At 36.8% G+C, this 11,972-nt stretch overlaps 1 pseudogene; it reads left to right on the forward strand.

Moving 5' to 3' along the window:
* Positions 1-3,908: 3,908 nt before the first annotated feature.
* On the forward strand, positions 3,909-9,670 carry LOC133240246 (olfactory receptor 10AG1-like; annotated as a pseudogene).
* Positions 9,671-11,972: the final 2,302 nt, after the last annotated feature.

Here is an 11,972-nt window from a genome sequence, read left to right on the forward strand (position 1 = left end):
CTCTATGGCAGAAAATGAAGAACTAAAGAGTGTCTTGAGTCTTTAAGGAGGCAATTAACTGAAAATGAGGCCTTTAGGGCAGATCTTAACTAATTGTTGACCATGTAAGAAGAGATTATGGAGAAGGGAATGGCAACCCAGTCCAGTACTCTTGCCTGAAGAATCCCATGGGCGAAGAGATTGTTGGGCTACAGTACATGTGTCACAAAGTATTGGACACAATTCATAGACTAAGCAAGCAAGAAGAGATTCAGTTCAGTTCAGTTCAGTTCAGTCACTCAGTCATGTCCAACTCTTTGCAACCCCATGAATTGCAGCACACATGGCCTCCCTGTCCATCACCATCTCCCGGAGTTCACTCAAACTCACATCTCTTAAGTCGGTGATGCCATCCAGCAATCTCATCCTCTGTCATCCCCTTTTCCTCCTGCCCCCAATCCCTCCCAGCATCAGAGTCTTTTCCAATGAGTCAACACTTCTCATGAGGTGGCCAAAGTACTGGAGTTTCAGCTTTAGCATCATTCCTTCCAAAGAATATCCAGGGCTGGTCTCCTTCAGAATGGACTGGTTGGATCTCCTTGCAGTCCAAGGGACTCTCAAGAGTCTTCTCCAACACCACAGTTCAAAACCATTAATTCTTTGGTACTCAGCTTTCTTCACAGTCCAACTCTTGCACCACTGGAAAAACCATAGCCTTTACTAGATGGACCTTTGTTGGCAAAGTAATGTCTCTGCTTTTCAATATCCTATCTAGGTTGGTCATAACTTTCCTTCCAAGGAGTAAGCGCCTTTTAATTTCATGGCTGCAGTCACCATCTGTAATGATTCTGGAGCCTAAAAAGGTAAAGTCTGACACTGTTTCCACTGTTCATCCATCTATTTCCATGAAGTGATGGGGCCAGATGCTAAGATCATCGTCTTCTGAATGTTGAGCTTTAAGCCAACTTTTCACTCTCCACTTTCACTTTCATCAAGAGGCTTTTCCATTCTTCTTCACTTTCTGGCATAAGGGTGGTGTCATTTGCATATTTGAGGTTATTGATATTTCTCACGGCAGTCTGATTCCAGCTTGTACTTCTTCCAGCCCAGCGTTTCTCATGATGTACTCTGCATATAAGTTAAATAAGCAGGGTGACTTTATACAAACTTGACTTACTCCTTTTCCTATTTGGAACCAGTCTTTTGTTCCATGTCCAGTTCTAACTGTTGCTTCCTGACTTGCCTATAGGTTTCTCAAGAAGCAGGTCAGGTGGTCTGGTATTCCCATCTCTTTCAGAATTTTCCACAGATTATTGTGATCCACACAGTCAAAGGCTTTGGCATAGTCATAAAAGCAGAAATAGATGTTTTTCAGGAGCTCTTTTGCTTTTTCCATGATCCCACAGATGTTGGCAACTTGATCTCTGGTTCCTCTGCCTTTTCTAAAACCAGCTTGAACATCTGGAAGTTGATGGTTCATGTATTGCTGAAGCCTGGCTTGGACAATTTTGAGCATTACTTTACTAGCGTGTTGCATGAGTGCAATTTTGTGGTAGTTTGAGCATTCTTTGGCATTGCCTTTCTTTGAGGTTGCAGTGAAAACTGACCTTTTCCAGTCCTGTGGCCACAGCTGAGTTTCCCAAATTTGCTGGCATATTGAGTGCAACACTTTAAGAGCATCATCTTTCAGGATTTGAAATAGCTCAACTGGAATTCCATCACTTCCACTAGCTTTGTTCATAGTGATGCTTTCTAACACCTGCTTGACTTCACATTCCAGCATGTCTGGCTCTAGCTGAGTCATCATACCATCGTGATTATCTTGATTGTGAAGATCTTTTTTGTACAGTTCTTCTGTGTATTCATGCCACTTCTTAATATCTTCTGCTTCTGTTAGAGCCATACCATTTCTGTCCCTTATTGAGCCCATCTTTGCATGAAATGCTCTCTTGGTATCTCTAATTTTCTTGAAGAGATCTCTAGTTTTCCCATTCTGTTGTTTTCCTCTATTTCTTTGCATTGATTGCTGTGGAAGGCTTTTTTATCTCTTCTTGCTGTTCTTTGGAACTCTGCATTCAGACGCTTATATCTTTCCTTTTCTCCTTTGCTTTTCACTTCTCTTCTTTTCAAAGCTATTTGTAAGGCCTCCTCACACAGCCATTTTGCTTTTTTGCATTTCTTTTCCATGGGGATGGTCTTGATCCCTGTCTCCTGTACAATGTCATGAACCTCAGTACATAGTTCATCAGGCATTCTATCTATCAGATCTAGTCCTTTAAATCTATTTTTCACTTCCACTATATAATCCTAGGGGATTTGATTTAGGCCATACCTGTAACGTCTAGTGGTTTTCCCTACTTTTTTCAATTTAAGTCCAAATTTGGCAATAAGGAATTAATAATCTTAGCCACAGTCAGCTCCCGCTCTTGTTTTTCCTGACTGTATAGAGCTTCTCCATTTCTGGCTGCAAATGATATAATCAATCTGATTTCAGTGTTGACCATCTGGTGATGTCCATGTGTAGAGTCTTCTCTTGTGTTGTTGGAAGAGGGTGTTTGCTATGACCAGTGCATTCTCTTGTCAAAACTCTATTAGCCTTTGCCCTGCCTCATTTCGTATTTCAAGGCCAAATTTGCCTGTTACTCCAGGTGTTTCTTGACTTCCTACTTTTGCAATCCCAAAGAAAGGCAATGCCAAAGAATGCTCAAACTACCACACAATTGCACCCATCTCACACGCTAGTAAAATAATGCTCAAAATTCTCCAAGCCAGGCTTCAGCAATATGTGAACCATGAATTCCTGATGTTCAAGCTGGTTTTAGAAAAGACAGAGGAACCAGAGATTAAATTGCCAACGTCCGTTGGATCATCGAAAAAGCAAAAGAGTTCCAGAAAAAACATCTATTTCTTTTTTCTTGACTATGCCAAAGCCTTTGACTGTGTGGATCACAATAAACTGTGGAAAATTCTGAAAGAGATGGGAATATTAGACCACCTTCCTGGCCTCTTGAGAAAGCTGTATGCAGTTCAGGAAGTGACAGTTAGAATTGGACATGGAACAACAGACTGGTTCCAAATAGGAAAAGGAGTAAGTCAAATCTGTATAAAGTCACCCTGCTTATTTAACTTATATGCAGAGTACATCATGAGAAACGCTAGGGTGGAAGAAGCACAAGCTGCAATCACGATTGCCATGAGAAATATCAATAACCTCAAATATGCAGATGACACCATCCTTATGGCAGAAATTGAAAAGGAACAGAAAAGCCTCTTGATGAAAGTGAAAGAGGAGAGTGAAAAAGTTAGCTTCAAGCTCAACATTCAGAAAACGAAGATCATGGCATCTGGTCCCATAACTTCATGGGAAGTAGATGGGGAAACAGTGGAAACAGTGTCAGGCTTTATTTTTTAGGGTTCCAAAATCACTGCATATGGTGATTGCAGCCATTAAATTAAAAGATGCTTACTCCTTGGAAGGAAAGTTATGCCAACCTAGATAGCATATTCAAAAGCAGAGACACTACTTTGCCAACAAAGGTCTGTCTAGTTAAGGCTGGTTTTTCCAGTGGTCATGTATGGATGTGAGAGTTGGACTGTGAAAAAAGTTGAGCACCGAAGAATTGATGCTTTTGAACTGTGGTGTTGGAGAAGACTCTTGAGAGTCCCTTGAACTGCAAGGAGATCCAACCAGTCCATTCTAAAGGAGATTGGTCCTGGTTGTTCTTTGGAAAGAATGATGCTAAAGCTGAAACTCTAGTACTTTGGTCACCTCATGTGAAGTATTGACTCTTTGGAAAAATTTCTGATGCTGGGAGGGATTGGGGGCAGGAGGATAAGGGCACAACAGAGGATGATTGTCTGGATGGCATCACCGACTCGATGGACGTGAATTTGAGTGCACTCTGGGTGTTGATTATGGACAGGGAGGTATGGCGTTTTGTAATTCATGGGGTCACAAAGAGTCACACACAACTGATTGACTGAATTGAACTGAACAGAATTATCACACATGTTCTTAATCATTTGAATTTTTCCAAGTAATGGAGACTTGAGTTCAAAAATAGCAATATTAGAGCATTAATATTTATTTCCCTTAATAATAAGCACTTAAACATTTACAAGAAAGAGGTATAGCACAGATAACTTAGTTATAGCACACAGAGTAGTTGTTTTTTCTAATTTACTCACTGTTTAGAATAACATGCAAAACTTTGTCTTACCATAAATCTTATTCATGGTATACGTTGATAAGTTAAGTGTCAAAATGCTGGACTTGTACAATTAGAAATTGTAATTTATTTAGCACTGAAGAATAAGAAATGTTGCTGATGGATGAGTGAAAGCAAATGCTAAACCTTCTATTTCTACAGAGAAAACACAAAAAAGAGAAGAGAACAAAAACAAATATACCAGAATAAAATCTAACTAAATTGAAATAATTTCTTCTCTTGTGCTTTGCTGACGTTTACCATCTCCAGCGGCTTCTATTTGGGTTGTTTTTAGTCAGGTATATAACTATTTTGATGGACAAAGGCACAGTGATTCTTTTTTTTTTTTTTCTTTTTTGATTTTTTTTTCTAATTTTATTTTATTTTTAAACTTTATATAATTGTATTAGTTTTGCCAAATATCAAAATGAATCCGCCACAGGTATATATGTGTTCCCCATTACGAACCCTCCTCCCTCCTCCCTCCCCATACCATCCCTCTGGGCCGTCCCAGTGCACCAGCCCCAAGCATCCAGCATCGTGCATCGAACCTGGACTGGCAACTCGTTTCATACATGACATTTTACATGTTTCATTGCCATTCTCCCAAATCTTCCCACCCTCTCCCTCTCCCACAGAGTCCATAAGACTGTTCTATACATCAGTGTCTCTTTTGCTGTCTTGTACACAAGTTCATTGTTACCATCTTTCTAAATTCCATATATATGCGTTAGTATACTGTATTTGTGTTTTTCCTTCTGGCTTACTTCACTCTGTAAAATAGGCTCCAGTTTCATCCACCTCATTAGAACTGATTCAAATGTATTCTTTTTAATGGCTGAGTAATACTCCATTTTGTATATGTACCACAGATTTCTTAGCCATTCATCTGCTGATGGACATCTAGGTTGCTTCCATGTCTTGGCTATTATAAACAGTGCTGCGATGAACATTGGGGCACACGTGTCTCTTTCCCTTCTGGTTTCCTCAGTGTGTATGCCCAGCAGTGGGGTTGCTGGATCATAAGGCAGTTCTATTTCCAGTTTTTTAAGGAATCTCCACACTGTTCTCCATAGTGGCTGTACTAGTTTGCATTCCCACCAACAGTGTAAGAGGGTTCCCTTCTCTCCACACCCTCTCCAGCATTTATTATTTGTAGACTTTTGGATCGCAGCCATTCTGACTGGTGTGAAATGGTACCTCATAGTGGTTTTGATTTGCATTTCTCTGATAATGAGTGATGTTGAGCATCTTTCCATGTGTTTGTTAGCCATCTGTATGTCTTCTTTGGAGAAATGTCTATTTAGTTCTTTGGCCCATTTTTTGATTGGGTCGTTTGTTTTTCTGGAGTTGAGCTGTAGGAGTTGCTTGTATATTTTTGAGATTAGTTGTTTGTCGGTTGCTTCATTTGCTATTATTTTCTCCCATTCTGAAGGTTGTCTTTTCACCTTGCTAATAGTTTCCTTTGATGTGCAGAAGCTTTTAAGGTTAATTAGGTCCCATTTGTTTATTTTTGCTTTTATTTCCAATATTCTGGGAGGTGGGTCATAGAGGATCCTGCTGTGATGTATGTCGGAGAGTGTTTTGCCTATGTTCTCCTCTAGGAGTTTTATAGTTTCTGGTCTTACATTTAGATCTTTAATCCATTTTGAGTTTATTTTTGTGTATGGTGTTAGAAAGTGGTCCAGTTTCATTCTTTCACAAGTGGTTGACCAGATTTCCCAGCACCACTTGTTAAAGAGATTGCAGAAAATTGCAGAGGAAGGTAAACTTCCAAACTCATTCTATGAGGCCACCATCACCCTAATACCAAAACCTGACAAAGATCCCACAAAAAAAGAAAACTACAGGCCAATATCACTGATGAACATAGATGCAAAAATCCTTAACAAAATTCTAGCAATCAGAATCCAACAACACATTAAAAAGATCATACACCATGATCAAGTGGGCTTTATCCCAGGGATGCAAGGATTCTTCAATATCCGCAAATCAATCAATGTAATACACCACATTAACAAATTGAAAAATAAAAACCATATGATTATCTCAATAGATGCAGAGAAAGCCTTTGACAAAATTCAACATCCATTTATGATAAAAACTCTCCAGAAAGCAGGAATAGAAGGAACATACCTCAACATAATAAAAGCTATATATGACAAACCCACTGCAAACATTATCCTCAATGGTGAAAAATTGAAAGCATTTCCTCTAAAGTCAGGAACAAGACAAGGGTGCCCACTTTCACCATTGCTATTCAACATAGTTTTGGAAGTTTTGGCCACAGCAATCAGAGCAGAAAAAGAAATAAAAGGAATCCAAATTGGAAAAGAAGAAGTAAAACTCTCACTATTTGCAGATGACATGATCCTCTACATAGAAAACCCTAAAGATTTCACCAGAAAATTACTAGAAATAATCAATGACTATAGCAAAGTTGCAGGATATAAAATCAACACACAGAAATCCCTTGCATTCCTATACACTAATAATGAGAAAACAGAAAGAGAAATTAAGGAAACAATTCCATTCACCATTGCAATGGAAAGAATAAAATACTTAGGAACATATCTACCTAAAGAAACTAAAGACCTATATATAGAAAACTATAAAACACTGGTGAAAGAAATCAAAGAGGACACTAATAGGTGGAGAAATATACCATGTTCATGGATTGGAAGAATCAATATAGTGAAAATGAGTATACTACCCAAAGCAATTTATAGATTCAACGCAATCCCTATCAAGCTACCAACAGTATTCTTCACAGAGCTAGAACAAATAATTTCACAATTTGTATGGAAATACAAAAAACCTCGAATAGCCAAAGCTATCTTGAGAAAGAAGAATGGAACTGGAGGAATCAACCTACCTGACTTCAGGCTCTACTACAAAGCCACAGTTATCAAGACAGTATGGTACTGGCACAAAGACAGAAATATTGATCAATGGAATAAAATAGAAAGCCCAGAGATAAATCCACGCACATATGGACACCTTATCTTTGACAAAGGAGGCAAGAATATACAATGGATTAAACACAGTGATTCTAATACCAAAGGGGGTCCTGACCCCTACATTCCCATGTATTCTTTCCCTGGCAATTCTTTCCTTTTGGAAATAGTTGTGGATCTGTTACCCTTTTCACAATGCTCATGAATCCTGAAAGTCAAAGAGAACATTTTTTTTTCTTTTTCTTAGTTTAATCATGTAAACCTTTGAGCCCTAGTTTCTTCATCTATAATATCAATGTAACATGACATTAACACAATTCAATAATATTCTATTGCCAGTAGTTTACTAACATAAGAGTAGCACAGTTAAAGTCATTTGTGTTTTCCAGTTTCCTACTTACTATTTAAAGCTACAGTTTACTAATCACCTTTCTTTTAAAACTCTTATGTTTTACAAGTATATCTAAATACAGGAGAACTTTGAGTCTGTATAGGTCTCACTAATTACTCACTAAACTATACTTGCTCACCTACCTACTAGCTAAAATATATATTCTCTGCTTTTGATATTTTTGACAACTGTGTATTAACCATAGTATAAATAATTTATAGTTTTCAGTTTTAATTTTCATGTGTTGCATCTTATATATATTATTAACATGATAATTTTTAAATGTAAGTGACCCCTGGCACATCATAAGAGATTTGCGAATAGATTTACTAGGCAGAGTTTCAGAAATCATATCATCAATGTAATTCCTTCAAGTTTGTCATTATTAATTAAATAACCAATAAGTCAAGAACATTGTTAAACATAAGCTGCATGCTTGCAAAGGATAAATAAAAGTTCCTTCTTTATAATTCCTGATGGTTATGTTGCTTATTTTAGTAGATAAAGGCAGCCAGAATGGTCTCAAATAAAGTGCACACACAAGTAGTAAGAACTATCATTGCAGAATATGGAAGGAAAGGCATGCTTTATTCTTGAGAAAGTTCCAATGGAAGAGTTGGGAAATTCATGATAAATGCATTACAGAATTTGATTGTGCCCTACCACTGAGAAAGTGGGATACAAATGTTTCTGCTTCAGAATTCTGTTTTTTAATATAAGAAGTAAAATGGATTGATTTTGCTCTGCACACAAACAGATTCAAAATGAAAGTGCATAATTCTAAAACATATCACTTTTATTTAAAGTTAAACCTTGAATTGCAACTTATGCTTTTATATTTAGAATTTAGCATAAATTTTCCATAAGACTTCAATTGTGTTGAGTCCAGGATACAAAATACTAGATATTAATACAGAATAGAATCTTATGTACTATTAATAATTCCCCTAAATCCCTTTAATTTATAAAATTACAAAACAAAAAAAGATAAATGCCTAATTGTACTATTTTCACAGAAAGTTAAAGTGACGTTGCTCAGTCGTGTCCGACTCTTTGCGACCCCATGAACTGTAACCTATCAGGCTTCTCCATCCCTGGGATTTTCCAGGCAAGAGTGCTGGGGTGGATTGCCATTTCCTTCTCCAGGGGATTTTCCCGACCCAGGAATCAAACCCAGGTCTCCTGCATTGCAGGCAGATGCTTTACCGTCTGAGCTATATCTAGTGAATGTGAATCTCACTTCAATGATTGAATTTGTTCTTTGGGGATTTTCTGACATTACCAATTTCCAAATGTTTCTTTTTGTGATGTTTCTATTTATCTATGTGATAACTCTGATGGGAAATGGCATCATTATTCTCATAAGAAGGACAGACCAGACTCTCCAGACTCCCATGAACATTTTCCTCAGTAATTTTTCCTTCTTGGAAATCTGTTATGTGTCTCCCACTCTTCCTAGAATGCTCATAAACCTTTGGACTCAAAAAAGACATATTTCTTTGCTTGTGCAACACAGATGAGTTTTGTCCTTATATTTGGAAACATAGAGTGCCTGCTTCTTACAGTGATGGCCTATGACCACTACATGGCCATTTGTAGCCCCCTGCACTATTCTCTGGTCATGAACCACATAGTCTGTGTCCAGCTGGTGGCTGCCTGCTGGGTCACTGGTGTTCCAATTGAGATAGGGCAAATAAGCCAGATTTTCTCTCTGTCCTTTTGTAGATCCAACCAAATCAATCACTATGTCTGTGACATCCCCCTAGTACTGAAGCTGGCCTGTGGGGACACGTTTCTGAATGAAATGCTGGTCTTCACAGTTGCTGTGCTATTTGTCATGGTCCCTTTTCTGCTGATACTTGGCTCCAACGGTAGAATGACCTCCACCATCCTGAAGTTGCCATCAGCAATGGAAAGAGCAAAGGGTTTCTCCACCTGTTGATTTCATGTCATGGTTGTGACTTTATTCTTTGGATCTGCAACCGTTACATATTTATGACCTAAATCTAGAAATTCTTCCAGAACAGACAAATTTCTCTCACTTTTCTATACCATTATCACCCCGAGGTTTAACCCCAATATATACTATGAGAAATAAGGATGTCTTGACAGCCTTAAGAAAATTGCTACCTTAATGTAAAGCATTAGCTGCTTGGTTTAAACTAATTTAGTTTCCTATTTAATTTTGCCATTGTATAATCAGAAATAGTTTGCTTTTTCCACATGATTAATAGGTTTATTATATTTATTCATTCATTACTGACCTTATTGTTTTATGCTGGATTTTCTAATATCAGGATCATATTATGGTGTCTTGCTGATAAGAAACTATGTATCGAGGCAGTCTTATATTCAGTTCACAATTTTACTGGTGATTTTCAATTTTATGAGAAAATATAGTATCATTTACCCACCTTTCCCCCTAAAGCCATTGATATTTTTGTACTTTCCTGTTCATATAACTATCATGCACTTTTTTTTTTCTTTTCATGATGTTTTTAGATAATATAGATGGCAAAAGTTTGGAGAAACGGTTGTTAAATATCTATGTGTTTTAAACTTTAGACATTTAATCTTTCAATGACTTCAGTTTGATCCTTCTGGAAAGATTAAAAATAAGACTCTGCATAATGACTCTTAAAATTTTGTAGTGTGGCAATAAATTTTTACCCTATGTTTCTCTCTGAATTCTTATTGTAGATACACTTTGTTTATGTAGTCAAAGAATGCTACTAGCATCTTGATAATTTGTTGCCTTAAGTTTTACTAATGCAAAAAATATGAATGCATCTTTGCTGTTCAGAGATACAAGGTGTACAGGATTCAATCATTTTGTGCCCATATAGTGTTATCCATTCTCTAAGATCTCTTTTTGTTGTTGTTTTGTTTTGTTTTAATTCTTTTGGTGAAGTAGATAATTGAAATTAAAATCAAAATACTTGGGATATTTAATACATTATTTTCCCAAGTTTTCCTGGTTGTAAAGGATGATACTTGATAAGAAAGTATCACTATATTAAACTAAAATAAATACTATTAAAAAGATATTGGATTTCTTCAGAAGGAAAGAGTTGAACTACAGACAGTACACTGGATCATTTTCAGTCAAACTGATTGGGAAATGATGCAATCTGAGGAAGGTTTTTTCTTTTATATATATATTTCCTTTTTAAATCTGTCTTTCTCTTATTATACTGTGTGTTTAAATAATTTATTTTTCATAAGACCATAATTCATCTATCAGCTAGTTCTTCTCTTTGAGTAGGTATCATGTCATCAAAAAAGACATCTAAGAAGCTCACAAAAAGTAAAGCAATCATTTCAGAGGAGATGATGTGCAGATGACAGCAACAGATGACAACTGTGGCTATTACATAGTCCCCATTGAGAGGACTAAAGGAAGTAAAATAGTTGGTTTTATAGCCATTTTAAAGTCCTCTGTTTCAAAGGACTATTGAAACAGAGGACTTTCAACTATTCTGTTGATGCACAACAAATTATATTCAAAATTTATGGTTTAGAAGAGTATTATTTGATTCTATCCTGTACATTGTCCAGTATTGAGGCAGGAATCAGCTTCATGGTCATTCTCTTCCATATAGCATTGACTGCCATCACTAAGGGGAATTCATATGGTGACTGATGTGGTTTTCAAATCTAAAAAAGCTTCACATAAGTATACTGTGTAGTTACAATGAAGTATTACAGAGAAGAAAAATCTAGTTTTCATGTAAATTTCATACTCTAGGAGAACAAACTGCTACTAGATAAATAATAAAGTAATTTAGCATAAAAGCATAAAATAAACCATACAGTAAAATTATCCACATTGAACTTACAATATTAAAATGGTGCTTAACTTAGTTTGGGACATAAGTTAAAGAATGCTTTCAGTAAAGGATGACACTTTTGTTTTTTTAAATCTCAACAATAGTGCTAATACACAAAGTTAAATTTAAAAATGTTGAAACATGTCTTTCTGTAATTTGAACCAGGGAAAGAGATTTTTCTCTCTTAGTTTCTATTCATTTTACTAGAGATACTAGCCTATACAGTGAGGGGGGTGGGGAGAGAGAGAGAGAGAATAAAATGTATATGTAAACATTGTAAAGTGTTAGTCACTCAGTCGTGTCTGACTCTTGCGATCCCATGGACTCTAACCCTCCAGGCACCTCTGTCCATGAAATTCTCCAGGCAAGAATACTGGAGAGGGTAGGCATTCCCTTCTTCAGGGGATCGTCCCAACCCAGGGATCAAGCCTGGTTCTCCCACATTATAGGCATATTCTTTACCATCTGAGGCACCAAGGTTGTATTAACCTAATTGTTGGAAGATGTTATATATGACTACGTGGAAAATATTTAATAATCTACAATTAAGTTATTAGACATAATGAATGAATTCAACATGTGCATTGGATACAGAGTCAACAAACAC

This window comes from Bos javanicus, chromosome 28, assembly GCF_032452875.1.
Source record: "Bos javanicus breed banteng chromosome 28, ARS-OSU_banteng_1.0, whole genome shotgun sequence".
Classification (NCBI taxonomy): Eukaryota; Metazoa; Chordata; class Mammalia; order Artiodactyla; family Bovidae; genus Bos; species Bos javanicus.